General features: G+C 45.3%; 1 pseudogene; it reads left to right on the top strand.

The window, feature by feature from the left end:
- Positions 1–12,895: 12,895 nt before the first annotated feature.
- LOC112630797 lies at positions 12,896–13,469 on the top strand (annotated as a pseudogene).
- Positions 13,470–17,739: the final 4,270 nt, after the last annotated feature.

Here is a 17,739-nt window from a genome sequence, read left to right as displayed (position 1 = left end):
AGAACCTCAAGGCTTCTGTGTGCCTGGGGCAGGGGGAGAAATAGTCTCCATGGAGGACTCTGTTGATAAGAAGGTACTGAAATAATTATTTTAATTAGTATAGCCTGCAACCTCCTTTAGGGGAGTGGCCGTGTTTCTGGGTATCCAGGTCTACCACAGTTTGCCACATATTAGGAGCTCCACAAATATTTTTTATATTTGTTATAAAGACCTTCTGGTCCTCCATCCAGGCATGATGGCATCCATACATCCCCTCCTCCTGGCCTCCTTCCAGCAGATCTCCACTAGCTCTGACAGGAGGCCTAGGACAGGGAGAAACCCCACGAAGGATTTTTGGCTTCTCCTGGCCACAGATTCAAGACTAACAAACCCTCCCCAAGGGCCCTCCAAGGGGAGTGGTAGAAACAAGTTATGGAGGGGCCTGTGCCTTTCTTCGTGCCAGGGTCCCTCCTTCCAGCTCATGGATTCCTTCTCTCCAAAGAAAGGAAGGAGCAATTTCTTTCCCTTATACTCCCCTAAAAAAGGAAAGGAAAATTTAAAACAGGAAGAAACATCATTAAACCAGATGAAACATCATGAGCTAACAGTGCCATTTCCCAACCTGTGGTTGGCCAGAGCCTGAACCTGGCCATCATCCACACAGCCTGCTGCTGTGGCTGCAGCAACTGAAGTTGAAATTTTAAGAGCAGCTGCCACATCGGGCATGGAGCCAAGCAATTGGGAGCCCATCCGGTGTTTCTCTCCAACCTCTGCAATCTTTCTATTGCATCTTATCAGGGCTGCCGTGTGTCATCATAGCCTGTACTGAGTGTTTCCTCTCTGCCAGCCACTCTTCTAAGAACTCTACAGGGATTATCGTGCTTGGTTCTTTCCCCACAACTCTATGAAGTAGGCATTATTGTTCCTATTTTACAGATGAGGAAACTGAGGCATAGAGGAGTTACAAGAACTTATCCAAGGCCCTCAGAGGTGGAGCCAGGATTAAATCCCAAAGGGGTGACACTGGAGCCCACACTCCTGGCCCCACCATGGGCTGACTCTGCAAAATGCATGGCCTTAGGAGGCTTCCAACCTACACTGTGGTGAGTGGCTGGTCTACAGTCAGCAGTCAATAAGCTCCATGCCTTAGAGCACTGGGCACCATACCAGGTGCCACTCTCTCCCCTGGCTGGGGGACAGCTCCGTTTCTGCCGCAGACATTGCCTTTCCCTCAGGCACAGGAGTGTCTTGGCCACAGGGAAAATGAGTTACATGTGTGGGTAGTGCAGCAGCTTGTTACTTCTAGAAAAACAACTTGGAGCCCCATCTTGCTGTCATCTGCTGCGCCTGGAGTCACTTTCAAATCTGTCATCTGTACCTGTGGGCTCTTCGTGACACCTCAGACAGTCCCAGGACAGACCCCAGCAAGAAACCCCAGTCTAACATAACCTGTCTGGCAAAAGAAAATAGAAACAGGCTAGGCACGGTGGCTCATGCCTGTAATCCCAGCACTTTGGAAGGCCGAGGCGGGCGGATCACGAGGTCAGGAGATCGAGACCATCTTGGCTAACATAGTGAAACCCTGTCTCTACTAAAAATACAAAAAATTAGCTGGGCCTGGTGGCGGGCGCCTGTAGTCCCAGCTACTAGGGAGAGTGAGGCAGGAGAATGGTGTGAACCCAGGAGGCAGAGCTCGCAGTGAGCCAAGATCGCGCCACTGCACTCCAGCCTGGGCGACAGAGCAAGACTCCATCTCGAAAAAAAAAAAATACAAAATTAACTGGGAGTGGTGGCACATGCTTGTGATCCCAGCTACCCGAGAGAATGAGGCAGGAGAATTGCTTGAACCTGGGAGGCAGAAGTTGCGGTGAGTGGAGACTGCACCACTGCACTCTAGCCTAGGAAACAAGAGCAAAACTCTGTCTCAAACAAACAAACAAAAACAAACAAACAAACAAACAAAAAACAAGAAAATAGATACAGCCCCTGGAGAAACTGCCTGACCATACACTGTCTGCCTTTAAACAGAAACTTCCTAGATCACTACGTCCCTTTTCCGTTCTCAACTAGCCATGCAGTGCTTGCCTGCTGGTTTGCCTCTACTTAACTCCCCCAACTCTTGCCCCCTCTTACCTCTCCTTTCTGGTTCTCCTGTTTCTACACTAGGGGTCCACTTCCCACGGGTTGTCTCAATCCTGAGTCAGACTCTCTGTCCTTCTCCTTCTACATCTGCTCCCACCCCTGTACCCAGCTCACTCCCTTTCTCCCACACTCTGTCTTTATTCCAATTCCTTGCTTTTTCCTGGCTTCCTTGCCTTTTTGCCTTTACCCAAAACTGAGGATCCCTCCTCACCCAACTCCTATCCCATCACACACAGCTCCCACACCTACTGCATAACTCTAATCCTCTCTCCTAGGCTCCAACACATTGAGGAGGAAGCCTCAGGGTCCAGACAACAGAGGACCCCCTGGCAGGCTTCTCAGTGGGCCCAGGGTGAAAATCTGCTGGCCAAAGGGATGATGAGACCTGTTTCTTACAACTCAGTGCTGTGTGCTCTGAGGCTGAAGCTGTCTTCCTCTGCCATTTCCCAGGGGCACAGAAGCTTGAGTCTTTTTGCATTAATTCCCTGGCTTGCTTTGACTCAGAGTCCAGCGTTTGGTAGCATGCTAATTTATGCAAACCAAATGCAAACGAATATAGAAAACTATGTGACCCTGGATTTACTGGAAATCAGAGTCTCCTCTTACAGGAAGACTTAGGGAAATTTTGGAATCTACTTCCCAAGAGAAATATTAAAATAGAATGGCTTGGCCGGGCGCGGTGGCTCAAGCCTGTAATCCCAGCACTTTGGGAGGCCGAGACGGGCGGATCACGAGGTCAGGAGATCGAGACCATCCTGGTTAACACGGTGAAACCCCATCTCTACTAAAAAATACAAAAAACTAGCCGGGCGAAGTGGCGGGTGCCTGTGGTCCCAGCTACTCGGGAGGCTGAGGCAGGAGAATGGCGTGAACCCGGGAGGCGGAGCTTGCAGTGAGCTGAGATCCGGCCACCGCACTCCAGCCTGGGCGACAGAGCCAGACTCAGTCTCAAAAAAAAAAAAAAAAAAAAATAGAATGGCTTTCAGTTTGGGGTCGGGGAGGGATGTGGCCAGAAGTCATTCAGAGGAAAGAGCATAGTCTGGGTTCCGTGTGCATCCTCTAAGCCACCCAACAGAAAGCAGAGGAAGAAAAAGCATCTGGCTGCCAAGCCTGTGCCTTCTTTCTCCTGTCTTGACTCTGAGCTCTGGTTTAACTCCACGGCACGCCCGAGAACAGAGCCTGTGGGCTGTACTGCCTCTTTGGAAACAGGGGCATTTTATTTATATCTTACTTCCCAGGACAGCACTTCACTATTCTCCTCTCACCTTGCATCTCCCTACACTGTCCCTTTTGAACTTGGCTCTCATTGGGTATGGCTGATCGAGTGCACAGTATGTTCTAGGACATTGTTCTGGAACCCGATCAGGGGTTAGGCATTCTGGAGGTTCCTATAAAGCAGGCCTCAGAGGCTAAGGGGCAGGTCAACTCAGCCACAAAGGTTTAGGTGCCTCATTTCTTGAAGAAGGGAGAAAAGGACCACTCCGTGAAAGGACAGGAGGGATGAAGGTGGCCCCAGAAGCCTCAGCCCATTCTTCTGATCCAAAAAGAAATGTGCTGAACAGCCCCAAAATATAGAAACTGACCTCTTCTGGCCAGGAGCAGTGGCTCATGCCTATAATCCTAGCACTTGGCAGATCACTTGAGCACAGGAGTTTGAGACCAGCTGGGGCAACATGGCAAAACCCGGTCTACAAAAACACAAACAAATTAGCCAGGCATGGTGGCACCTGTCATCCCAGCTACTCAGGATGCTGAGGCAAGAAGATCACTTCAACCTGGGAGGCAGAGGTTGCAGTGAACTGAGGTTACACCACTGCACTCCAGCCTGGGCAACACAGCCAAACCCTGTCAAAAAAGAGAAAGAAATAAAGAGAGAGAGAGAGAGAGAGAGAGAGAGAGAGAGAGAGAGAGAGAAAGAAAGAAAGAAAGAAAGAAAGAAAGAAAGAAAGGAAGGAAGGAAGGAAGGAAGGAAGGAAGGAAGGAAGGAAGGAAGGAAGGAAGGAAGGAAGGAAGGAAGGAAGGGAAAGAAAGAAAAAGAAGAAGGAAGGAAGGAAGGAAGGAGAAAAGAAAAAAGAAAAAAAAGAAAAAAGAAACTGACCTTTTCTTAAAGATCTCAAGAGAAGGAAAGATTCTTCCAAAGTCTTTGTAATAGTCCAGTAGTTCCATCAGATTTTTTTACTTCTGTTAACATAAATGCTTGGTGCTGCATGGAAATCATTTTGTTCTGGTACTTTCCTCGAGGTAACTAGAGAACCACTGTTCCTGGTTATTCAGATAATAGCTCAGCAAAACCTTCACATATGTTGCAAAAAGACCTTAAGACAAACTCCCCCAAGATTCAGGGACCACCTTGCTGCCTCCCTGAGAGATCACCCAAACTCAACCCTCTACTCCCAGGGCATAGGAGTTGTGGGTGCTGATCCATATTCCCCTAATGACATAAAAGTTTGCTGAAGGCCAACTTTCAGCTAGTCAATATTTGGAGTTGCCCAGAGGAAGGAAAAACTGCTTATCTGTATATTTAAAATGGGAAGGACGCACTAGGTATCAAGCACGTCATGTATACTATTTCCTCTAAGTCTCACAACAGTCCCATGAGATCTGTATTACTCCCATTTTACAGATGAGTGGACTGAGGCTAAGAAAGTTGAAGTCATTTGCTCAAGGTCACAAAGCTGATGAATAGCTGTGGCAGAACCTTTTAATGCTCATTAGTATCCATTTTCTTCATTTTTAGACACATGCTCAACTACATTTCCTAGCTCTCTTGCAGTTAGGCAGGCCACATGACTGAGTTCTGGCCACTGAAATGGGGACAGAAGTGATTTTTTCCACTTTCAGGCCTGGCCCATAAAGACTTTGCAGATGAGCTTCCACTTCCCTTTTTCACATCACTATCTGGATGACCCCGGGTACCATGGAGCCATGTGATGAAGACGGGAGGAGTTTGGATCCCTGAATGACTACATGGAGCAGGGCACCCTTCATCCTGACCTCTGCTCCCTGCACTAAGACTATGACTTAGATGAGATAAAGTTTCACTGGGTTATGCCACTGAGAGTTTATCCTCAATAATAGCATGGTGGGGGCAAGATCTGAAACCAAGCATGTCAAACTCCAAAGACCATCTTTTCTCATTAAGCCATATAGCCACACAATATAGCAGAAATGTAAAAGTTAAACTATAAAATGTTATCTAATCTCACACTTCATCTGTCCCCCTCCATGCCTCTCCCATAACCAAGAACTAGATTCCTAGAACCAAGAACTTTAGATTCCTAAAGATTTTAGAGAAATTGCATATATAAAAACATAAAATCAAACAAGCAACTGATAAATATTTGTTGACTGCATACAACAACATGGGAGACAAAACTGCTTTTGTTGTTATTGGAGAGCTGGAGAAAGCCTTTCAGCATTCATGCCAAAAAGAGTCCTCTCCACCACCTTCCTCCAAGAACCACTTCCACCTGTGGCTGCATCCTATGGATGTGGAGCTATGAATTTACAGGACATGGAACATGGTTGTGGCCATCATGAAAGCCTACCAAAGCCATTATCAGTGATTGATAGCTCACCATTGCATCCTGTCATCCCTGCCCCAAGGCAAAGAGAGCTGAGTAAATATCATATAGGGACTATACTATGATCATGACAAAAGAAACAGACTTAATCAACCTTCCCCCCACAGGCTGTCATTCTATCAAATATAAGCTAAAATTAGCCAGTAGTTTTGGCATGATAGAATCAGACCAATCTGATTTTGAAATGAGGGACAGGAAAAGGATTATTGGCAAGAAGGGAAAAATAAAGGGTAAAGGTTTTAAAATTTTTCCATTAAGATAGGAAATCGGCTGGGCGAGATGGCTCATGCCTGTAATCCCAGCACTTTGGGAGTCCGAGATGGGCAGATCACCTGACATCAGGAGTTAGAGACCAGCCTGGCCAACATGGTGAAACCCCGTCTCTACTAAAAATACAAAAAAAATTAGCCAGGCGTGGTGGCAGGCACCTGTAATCCCAGCTACTTGGGAGGCTGAGGCAGGAGAGTTGCTTGAACCTAGAAGGTGGAGGTTGTAGTGAGCCAAGGTCGTGCCATTGCACTCCAGCCTGGGCAACAAGAGCAAAACTCTGTCTTAAAAAAAAAAAAAATATATATATATATATATATATATATAAGAAATCCTTTAGGTATAATTTACAGGGGCTAGGAAGATCTCTCCTGTTCCCCTCAAACATTTCCACCAAAGTCTAGGGAATAATTAATTTTTTTTTCTTCTTTTTTTTTTTGAGACAGCCTGTTGCCTGGGCTGGAGTGCAGTGGTGTAAACACAGCGCACTGCAACCCCACATGCTTGGATTATGGGTGCTGAGCCACTGTACCCAGCGAGAGAATTGATTCTTGGTCTTAACACTTTGTCCCTCCCCCTTTAAATGCTGGGCTGGTCTCTCTGGAAGAGTAACCCACAACTGTCTTATTAATCAATTATGCTTTATTGTGATTCAGAACTTGGGGGGAATTAATATTTATTGAGTCCTTTTAATCTGCCAATTATGGTTTCAGGATCTTTAAATACATTGTTTTGGCTGAGTGTGGTGCCTCAGACCTATAATCCCAACACTTTGGGAGGCTGAGGCAGGAGGATTGTTTGAGGCCAGAAGTTCGAGACTAGCCTCGACAACATAGTGAGAATCTCTCTCTACGACAATTTAAAAAATTATCGGCACAGTGGCAGGTACCTGTAGTCCTAGCTACTCATGGGATGCTAAAGTGGGAAGATCACTTAAGCCCAGGAGTTTAAGGTTGCAGTGAGCTGATCACACCATTGCACTCCAGCCCAGGCAACAGAGCAAAATGCTACCCTTCAAAACAACAATAACAACAACTATATATAGTTGTTGTTGTTTTTTTTCTCAATTTTCACCTTTTACAAATGGGCAAACTGAGACTCAGAGAAGCTTAGTAATGGCCCATGACCACAGTGGCAGAAGCTGGATTTGAACTCCAGTCTGATTCCAAAGCCCTTGCTCATTGCACTATGCCAGTGTTTCTTTTTTTTCTTTTTTCTTTTGTTTTTGGAGATGGAGTCTCATTCTGTCAACCAGGCTGGAGTGCAGTGACGTGGTCTCGGCTCACTGCAACCTGCACCTCCCAGGCTCAAGTGATTCTCGTGCCTCAGCCTCCCAAGTAGCTGGGATTACAGGTGTGCACCACCATGCCTGGCTAATTTTTGTATTTTCAGTAGAGACGGGGTTTCACCATGTTGGCCAGACTGGTCTCGAACTGCTGACCTCAAGTGATCCTCCCACCTCGGCCTCCCAAAGTGCTGGGATGACAGGCATGAGCCGCCGTGCCCAGCCCAGTGTTTCTTGATCTAGGGTGCTCTTCAGAATCACCAAGGGGACAGTTAAAAATACAGATTCGTGGCCTTGGCCCCAGCCTCCTCGATCACTCTCCTGGGGGCAGGGCTCAGCAATCTGTGTTTTCCAACACCCCCAGATGCAAGTGGAGATGAGCCAAGTTTGGGAAATATCACACTGTGCTTTGCTGTGGGAAATTGGAAGAGGGTAAGTCGAGCGGGGATGGTGAGGGAATGCAGGGAAGAGGGAACAGAAAGGGACCATCTACAGTGCTGCTCAGGCCTGGCCCTGCTTAGACAGACACTGGCGCCTGTCCCAGGAGTTGAGCTCCTGACTGTGGAACCTGGGGGAAGAACCTCAAATCAAGAAACGGACTTTCCAGGCGGATGTTCTCCACACCTCTCCTGTGGAAAGGGGATACCATGAATGCAGAATTCAGCTGCAAAAAGTCATCTCCAGGCCTATTTTTAAATTCACCATAAATAAAGAAAGAAAAGCCTGTCAACATTCAAAATGTGCTAGTCCCTTTTCTGCTTCAATAAAACAGCCTTGATTTAGTGCTCACTACTTCCAAGCCTGTGACCACTAAGAGGCAACTGGGATGAAGTTGGCTGCCACGCAGTCTTGGAAGCCAATTCATAAAGAATGGTGCCAAAATCAGGATGAGGGTACTGTTTAGGTGTGAGGAAGTGAATGGCTACCTTAAAAAATTTTAGTATATTCTTGTATATACACAGGGGCCATAAGAGCTCGACTTGGGAATTGTAATAACTGCTGCCGTTTATTGAGAGCTTAACTTTGTACAGATACACAATCCCTTATCCACAGGTTGACCATATAATTTATCATGCAAACCAGGCAATTTTGAAAGTGTAAAGGAGGGGTGGGGGAGCTATCAATAATTTCACCAGCGGCGTGAACCCGGGAGGCGGAGCTTGCAGTGAGCTGAGATCCGGCCACTGCACTCCAGCCTGGGCGGCAGAGCGAGACTCCGTCTCAAAAAAAAAAATAATAATTTCACCAGGACTACAATTGTAAAACTGGGATGTATGATCACCTGATTTATCCAAAACCCTGCAAACGTGCTTCAAGTTCAGGCTTTTTTTAGATTTTATAAAGGTAATACTGTGTACATGCCTATATGCGTATGTGTATACATACTGTATGTATGTAGGGGGATTCAGGATAGTACCTCATAATCAAACACATTATATTTCTGCAGCAAATGTATGAATATTCGCCCCAAATTGAATAGACACATCAGGTCAGATTCTGCTGACTAATGATTTATGAAAAATACTTTTTCATGAAAGTTTTCAGAGAAACTTGGAAAATTCTTTTTAAAATTGTGGAAAGGGCTTATGGACCTGTACCAAGAGATCTGCTAAGTGTCTTTAATTGCGTAGCAGAGACACTAGCTGTCCCACTGTAAATACCTTCTCCTTCTCCCTCGATACTAGAACCTCCAACTTGTGTTTGGATCCAAGGCTGTCTGGAGTAAAGACTGTGCTTCCCAGGCTTCCTTGAAGCTATGTATGGTCATGTGACTAAGATCTGCCAATGAGATCTGTAAGTGGAAAGATGTGATCAGGGCTGGTAGTTACCCCCCATGCCCAGGTAGAGATGTACCTGTTGTTTATAGCTGGCGTTCATTCTGATTAACTGAAACCCACGCCTTACTGGTCGTTAAATATTTTCAAAATTACTCCCTGTGTAAAACTTTTAGGAAGTCTCCTTAAAGGGACAGGCATGTCCTTCTGCCATCCCTCAACCTTACTTCCTGCTGGCTAGAATGTGGACTCTGATCACTCACTCCACTTTGGATCATGAAGATGAAGGTCACAACCTGGAGAGGATGAAACTGAAAGCTGGAAGGGTCCTGGGTCTTGGTGACTCCTTGGATGGCCTACCTTTGGATTTTTACATGAGAGAAGAAAACCTTTTTGTGTTAAGTCACTGGTCATTTGTGTTTTCAGTCTTGCTCAAAATAACTGTATGCTAGGGTTTGCTCTGACCATGCTGCTTAACAAACAACCCTGAAATCTCAGATGGCAATTGTATTTATTTCTCATTCAATAGCCTGCACGTCGGATGTTGTGGCTCTGCTTCAGACTGTGGGTCTTCGTCCTGGAACTAGCAGACACTCAGGACAAGCTCTCCCCATAACCCGGAAAGCTCAGGAGATGAAGCCAAAACACAAACCCATTTAAAGCTCCCGCTAGTGTTGCTCTCATATTCCATTGGCCAAAACAAGTCACGGGACAGCCTGACATCAAGGGGAGAGAAAATAGGGGAAGAGAGGATAAACACCTGCTGTTGATACACAGAATTGACACATGTGCAACCCAGGCCTACAGCTGCACAGGCACCAGGGGCTTCTGAGCATTCTAGGCTCCTTCCAGCCCTCCCAGCATCATGAGGGCGGAGTGGGGGGACCACTGCTCCCTCCCTGATCATGGCCTGAAATTCCAAGTGTTTGCCCCCGACCCCAACCCCGATGACACTACCAAGTAGGTGGCAACAGGAAAGTCTCTCTTCCTTTGACTTCCCCTCTCTACAGTCACCCCAGACCACACACCAGGCTGCACAGGTGTCTCTGGCAGTCTTTCCCAAAGGGGTGAGGGGAAATGTTAAAGATGGGAGCTCTGCTGCCTTACATTTGTGTGTCTCCCAAGGCTCCCCTTCTTCCAAACTTCCTTTGAGAATTTCTACCCAGTGGCTGTGTGCAGGTCCTTCCCACACATCCAGGAGCACCTGGCACTTCTGGAAGTTTGCTCAGGAAGGAAGTGCATTTCCTACAGTTCCCCAATAAACCTCTCCAGGGGCCTCATTGTCCAGCTGCCAGGACCCACCCCCAATTCATTAATTGTAAGGTTTAGGGAGGGGATTTGGCAAATCAGCCTCAGCCACATCCAAACGCCTGAAAGAAAACACCAAGAGAAGTTGCGGGGGGCAGGGTGTATGTTGAGGATATTGCCAGTAGGTAAGTGGGTCTGGGGGAAGAACAGACCTGGAAGATTTTACCACTGACTATGTGACCTCTGGCAAACCAATCCCTTTTCTGGGCCTTTATTTGCTTTAGTGTTATTTTATTTGTTGAAAGAAGGGATTGCCTTTGATGGCATTTAAAGTTTCTTCTAGTTCTAACAGCCTGTGATCTAAGGAGTAAGGGGTGAGAAGGAAAAGACCAGCATATGGGTGCCCAGAGGGACACAGCATGGTGGGGGCTCAGTCACCTGGGGATAGCATGAGGCTGAAGTTCAAGTTCTTCAGTCCTTATCAGATTGTAGTCCTTATCACCAAGCTTAGCTTTACCTCTCAGCCACATTCAGGGCCATGGACTAAAGCCACAAAATTTGTGCACAACAGGGGCTACCTATCATGACGACTGCAGTATGTATGGCACCCCCCAGAGTTAGAGCAGTTCTGGCCTCATCGCTCACCAACCTCAGTTCCAGCAACTCCAAACTACCCTCAGTTCTCAGCACATGTCATGGTGCCTTCCACAGTTTCCTTTCCCTGCTACACCGCTATCCCTCGATCTCCCTTCCCCTGCCCCCACCTTCCCCTGGCTATTGCCTGCTCATCCTTCAACGTTCAGCTGAGCCTCCTCCCCACCCAGGTTCGGACCCCCTCTGCATCACTCCCACAATGCCTTATCACTGCACTCACTACACTGTATTGTAGCTATCTGCTGTGAACCTCTAACTACTGTCCTACTAGACTCTGAGCTCCCTTGGGGGCTGAGGGGAGAAATTGTGTCTTATCTATCTTATTTTATGCCCAATGTCTTTCACAATACCAGACAAATGATAAATGGGCAATGTTTGATGCAAGAACAAAGAAACAAACGAACTGGGAAGGAAAACTGAAAGGAATGTCACATGTAGATGGTATAGGCCACCTTTATTTCTCCCCCACACCCCAGCTGCCACACATACTACATCTGTAGTTCAGTGAAATCATGTCAATAAACACCAAGGGTGAATGGTAACCTTTGAGCTAGGGAAAATAAATTGCCCGGGGAAGAAGCTTGTTGTCTGGTAGGCAAGAAAAGCCTTCCTTAGTGATGGTGGAGAAGAGAGCAAGGTTGGGGTGCAAGGTCGACTAGGGGCAGGATAGTCAGGAAAGAAGTCTTGAGGAGAGCAGGACTTGAGGGGCCAGTGGTGAGGAGGCTGGGTTTGGTGGGCAAATGGAGACCAAACTGTCACACACCTGTGGCTTCACCAAGACAAGAAAGAGCCTGTGGCCTGGCCAGAGAGGGGGAAGAGGATTTCAGTTGGAAATCTGAGTATGAGGTGTATGCGAGCAGTGGGAGGGCTCCAGCTGAAGGGGACTGAGACGCAGAGGGACCCAGATGGCAGGAGCAGGTGGCGCCCCTCTGCTCCCTTCTCCCACTCTCCCTGACTGTGCTCAAGGTGTCCAGAGCTGCCTCAAGCCCGGTGGTCTAAGTAGGAGACTTGGTGATGCTCCCTCAGGGACTGGCTTCAGGAAGTTAAGTGGGCCTGATAATCTGGCGGAAATTTCTGTTTGCTTTAGAGAAGATGATTAAAATTGCCTAGTCACTGGATTTGAATACTCAAGAATGAGTTTAATTGAGAAGAGAATGTTTCTTTTTAGATGATGCAATAACTGCCATTGCTGGGTTTGTTTGCACCAAGGGGAAGAACTTAAATATCTGAAGTGTCTGAATTGTAGTGGTTGTTGGAGAGGATGTTTGACTTTTCCTAAGATGATGGCCGAGGTGGGAGCCAGGGCTGTCATGAAGTGTAAGGATTGAACCTTACCCTGAAATCTCCATCAAAGAGGTCACTTAGCACGCATTAAAACCCATGCATTCACCTCAACATACCTTATGAATCTGCACTCTCTGGAGCCAGGAGCAGCCAGTTCAGGATTTTCACTGGCCTGGCACCCAGCTCGGGTCCCACTTCACTTCCCTTCGCAGTCTGTCGGCTGAGAGACGGCACTGTGTGCCTGCACATGTTTGGGCTGTGTTCGCCTGTGTGGGTGCAGGTGTGCACTTGCACATCGCTGGCTGTGCGTGGTCTTGCAGCACGCTTAGGCAAACCTCTCCCCAACCTGGGTCTGGGGCCTCAGACATAGTGAAACTGATGCTGTGCGAACACGTGTTTGATTCAGTTTAAATGGAGGTGGTGCGGACGAATTGAAGTTTTGCATCAATACAGTAGAACTTGCATAATCCAAGACTGCCTGTTTCTTCTCTCTGCCTTCCCCATCCAAATCATCCCCAAATCATCCCTGAGAAGCCTCTGCTCCCATCAGTGTCGTCCCTGGGGGCCTCCATCAGAGAAGTGTGTGGGAGAAGCAGGTGCAGATGACAGTACTCCCTAGTCCAGCTGCCTCAGAAACTATTCCTGGGGTCGGTGGCGTGAGAGACCCACCCACCACCATGTGTCGTGGGCGTCTGCCCCAGCACAGAGTTCACACCCAGTCCCCCAATGGACCCCCTTGTGCTGGGGTCTGGGCAATGCGTGGACTGGGCCACAGCCCGTGCCCCGAGCGAGCGGACTGCATTCTGAGGCACCTGCTCTACTTCTGCCCAGGCCAGGTGCTGTGGATCCAAGCACTGGGCATGGCCACAGCGAACTTTCCTGAACAAGTAGTACTCTTCCAGCTGATGCATGCACTGGCATTTATTATGGTTGGGCCAGTGCTGGAAGTGGAGATGACTATAAGATGGTCATGAGGATAGGATGGAACCCATACTCTAAGAACACAAATAAGGCCATGGAAAGGCATATCGTGGGTATCTTCAAAGAGGACTTCTGCAGTGAGATCTTCAATGTGGCCGTCCTTGGCTACCTCAGACCTGAAAGAACTTTGATTCTTTAGAGTCACTTTTTTCAGCAATTCAAGGTGATATTGAGGAAGCTAAGAAACACCTACATTTACCAGAACATTTGGAACTTAAAGAAGACCATTTCTTCCAGGTTCCTAAAAGCAAAATAATGAATGGCCACTGATTAAAAAAAAATCTTATTTATTCATTCACTGTATTCTAGTATTTCACTGCTTACAACTGTCCAGTCTCACCTTGGTTATAGTTGTAAAATCAAACATTTTCCTACAGCTGTGAACTAGTTTAAACAAAACAACGTAATTACTATCTTGTGCTTCAACTGTTAAATTATTAACAGGTTTCATTTATTTAAATATATAACAAGCTTTATTTAAAAATCAAGATTTTCAAAATATGTTGATTAGAATGTACCACTAGAAGGGTATTAAGTGTCTTATAATGGAAATGAAATGTATGTAAGTATGGGCTAAAAGGCAAGTCACTAATTTGAGATGAGAACTATAGTTCTCTTGGCAAAAACCCAGCATGTATGTACTTGTATAGCATATACTCCTAAACAGAGAAGACTTATAAAAGTAAATACATTAAATAGGAGTTTTATAGTTTATTATAAGCCTAAGGGGAAAACTCCAGACTTTGTATTTGTGATATATGATGCATTAATATATTATTATAAGCATGAAGACATTTGTGAAATTTTGTTTTTTGTCATTTTCTTTTTCTTTCTTTCTTTAATTTATTTATTTATTGACACAGGGTCTTGCTCTGTCACCCAGGTTGGAGTACAATGGTGATCAAGGTTTATGGCAGCCTTGACCTCCTGGGCTCAAGCAATTCTCTCACCTCAGCCTCCTGAGTAGTTGGGACTACAGGGGAAGCCACTGTGCTCAGCTAAATTTTAAAATCTTTTTGTAGAGATAGGGTCTCCCTACGTTGCCCAGCCTGGTCTCAAACTCTTGCCTCAAGCAATCCTCCCACCTCAACCTCTTAAAATGCTGGGATTACAGGCCTGAGCCACTGCACCTGGCTTTAGTCATTATCTGGGCAGTCACATCGTTGCACCATTTTCATTTCTGTATAGAGCTGCCTCAGTTCTAAGTAGTCTGGACTCCCTCTGCAGATCTTTATTGTTGTTAAGACAGTAAGATAAACTTTTTTTAATCTATAGATCTCCTTTTTGTTGGATAACACTTCTTTCTTCTTCAGAGTAGATATTCTTGTAGATATCTGTAAGACTTTAACATTTTTCTTGACTTTGATTTTTTTTCCTTTTTTAGGAAAAACAAAGACACAACAGACTTCATCTTTAGGTTTCCTCAAGATTTAAGTGAACACATTAAAAAAAAATTTAAAGGAACACATAGCCGTTCGTTTATATGTACCAGTTTCTTAACACACACACACACACACACACACACTGCTTGTTTTCCCTCTAGCCTAAGAGCCAATTAAACTATAAAATACTTATAAAATTATTTATTGTTAATGTAACTATATGTTCCAGGACAAATCTAAACTGGTGTAGTTGTATACACACAATGTAATTTAATGCTAGTCTAAGAATGCTTGTAGCCTGAGAGAAAGGCATAGGTTTTGTTAAACAATCTTCATACTGTAGATTTTTTTCGTCCTACTGACTGTGATTTTTGGCCACTTGAGTCTTTTTGTTGATATTGGCAGAAAGCTGAAATCTTTGGATATTTAGAAAATTAAGATTACAGATTGCGTTGGGCCCCTTCAAACAGTATATTGCATTATTGTTCACTTTAGTAATAGATTTGGTGGTTGGTTTGGTGGAGGGATAGAAGTATATAGAAGGTAATTTTAAAAATAATTCACTATGGATCATTTTTTTCCTAATCTGCATAAATGAATTTGAACTGACTTTAATAAAAATATTTTGAAAGTACATAGAAAAACATCTGAAACAGTTGTTGGACAAAAGGAAAACATGTATAAATTTAATTGGATTGTGTTTTACTTTTTGGTGTATGAATTTATGGTAAACAATGCAGCTTGTGGCTTTTTTCATTTCTTTATAGAGCTATGTAGAAAATATTATTTTTAATATTAGAAATCCTATACTTGAAAGAAGCTCAATTATATGTGGCTTTATGAAGCAAAGTTAAAAATAAACATGAAAAATGTGAAAACATTTGTGTTTGTTTTGTCTGACTAGCTTGCTGTTAATTATGTTCTCTAAGTGTGTGAATGTTCTTTGATACTTTGCTGTCACCTTCCATTTTGTTAAACAGCCATTGCTTTTAAGATGGAATGGTATGGTGCATAGAGGTTAGTAGAGGTTAGTTAACTGTATCTACATTTTTCAAAGTTTTATATTAATTATCTATTATAAGAAGTTACAAGGCTGGGCACGATGGCTCACGCCTGTAATCCCAGCACTTGGGGAGGTCGATGCAGGTGGATCACGAGGTCAGGAGATTGAGACCATCCTGGCTAACACAGTGAAACCCTGTCTCTACTAAAGCTACAAAAAATTAGCCGGGTGTGGTTGCGTGCACCTATAATCCCAGCTACTCAGGAGGCTGAGGCAGGAGAATCACTTGAACCCAGGAGGTGGAGATTTTGCAGTGAGCCGAGATCGCGCCACTGCCCTCCAGCCTGGGCAACAGAGCAAGACTCTGTCTCAAAAATATAAAAAATAAAAATAAAAGAAAAAGAAAAAAAAGAAGTTACAGTAGTGCCATTTTGATTAGTCTGAATGTTCTCAGGCCTTGAAATAAATTTTGACTAAGCAATTTTTTTTTTCAGAGCAGGAGTGGAAGTTTATTTTAAAAGCTTTAGGCCAGTAAGGAAAAACAGGAAAGGAAAGAAGGAAAGTACAACTTGGAAGAGGGCCAAGCAGGCGACTCAAGAAACCAAGTGCACAGCTTGACATCTTGACTTGGGGGTTTGATTTGTTGGCATACTTCCAGGATCTTATTGGGAAGCTGCTGATCAGTTTCAGGTGTTTTCTATCTAGCCGGAGGCTGCCTCTCCCTGGCGCCAGCTGTGACCGATTATTACTTTAAACAAACTGTTAACAACCACCTGGCCATCACCTGATGGTTGCCCAACACTTTGGTGTGTGTGTGGTGGGGAGCCTTCTCCTGCCCTGCTCATACCTGACTAGCTACCTACTGTAACATTTACCCCTGCCTTAAGAGTCCAAGACCCCAAATCTTTGGTGGAAAGTGGATGCAGTCCAGTCTTCTGTAACTGTTTCCTGCTGACGAGGGGCGGTGGTGGTTCTGTGAGTCTCAGCCTCTCACTGTCTAGGCTGAGTTGGCTCCATGAGTTGCTGAAAGTGGTATCGAGCCAGGTCCAAAGAATACAGAAGCAGGATTTCGCCTAGGTCATATCCCACAATGGGCAGTCTAGAGGCCCCTGTAGAAGGTGATTCTTGAATATTGAGAGGACGGTGTCCCTTATTGAGGATCATCTGGAGCTTAATGGCCTTACTTTGAGGTGAAAAGGCATTACTTATCTTTCCGCTTAAAAAGGAACCTCAGATCTTCCAGGGACTCGCAAGCGTGTTCAGGAGCTGAGGGCATTGTTTCCAGCTCTGGTGTCTCGGAGCCTTTCCACAGCTTCACTCAGGTGTGATGTATCCAGCTGGCAAGCTCTAAGACTAAGTAACTTTTTAAATGTTCCTTCTAAGTCTTTTTTTGTTTAACAACTCTATTCTTATAATTTCTTAAAATTGTGAACAACTAGCCACACTACAAAGTTAGTGGACATAGATAGTCATGTTATAATCAAAGTAAACTTACCCAGCTGTTAATAAAACTTGCAAAATCATATGAAGCATATATCATGAATTGCTTCCTGGTAATTAATCATGGTGGCCATAAGTCAGTCCAGCCATTGCCTTCCCATTTCCCAGGCCACAGGCTCAATAAGGGCTTTTCAAATTCCTGGATATTAGCTGGGCCATCTGGCTTTGTTTTGGCCGAGCAGTATCCAACTCCTCTTTCCTATTGGAGGGAAATCTCCTTTTATATAAGGTCTTGGTGGGTGGCCACTTTGGAGACTAAAAAGGCCAAGCCCTCCTTCTCTCTGCACTCAGCTATCCAGGTCATATGCCTGAACCCCAGCCAGAGCCAATACTATATTGCTGCCAAGACTTCAATCTTGAATGAGTGACACATAGCCCAGAAGCACTAGAATTCTTCCACTGTGATGAGGAATCCACACCAAGCCACTCTGGCTAAAAGGCATTTATTGTGCTTCCTGGTTTTTTTCCAGACTGTTTCCTCCAGACTCACACCACACGTTTCTTCCAATAAATGTCCTTCCTGGTTACAACAACCAGATATTCTTAGTTTCTTGCTCCTGAACACGTTCCCCCTGATTATGGCAGGCACTGTTGGTCACCCAATGGCTGCTCCCCTTTCCTTTCTTGCTAATAGAACCCCAAGTTTTTATTTCTT

The sequence above is a fragment of the Theropithecus gelada genome, chromosome 1 (assembly GCF_003255815.1).
Source record: "Theropithecus gelada isolate Dixy chromosome 1, Tgel_1.0, whole genome shotgun sequence".
NCBI lineage: Eukaryota > Metazoa > Chordata > Mammalia > Primates > Cercopithecidae > Theropithecus > Theropithecus gelada.
This window is presented reverse-complemented; position numbering and strand designations above follow the sequence as displayed.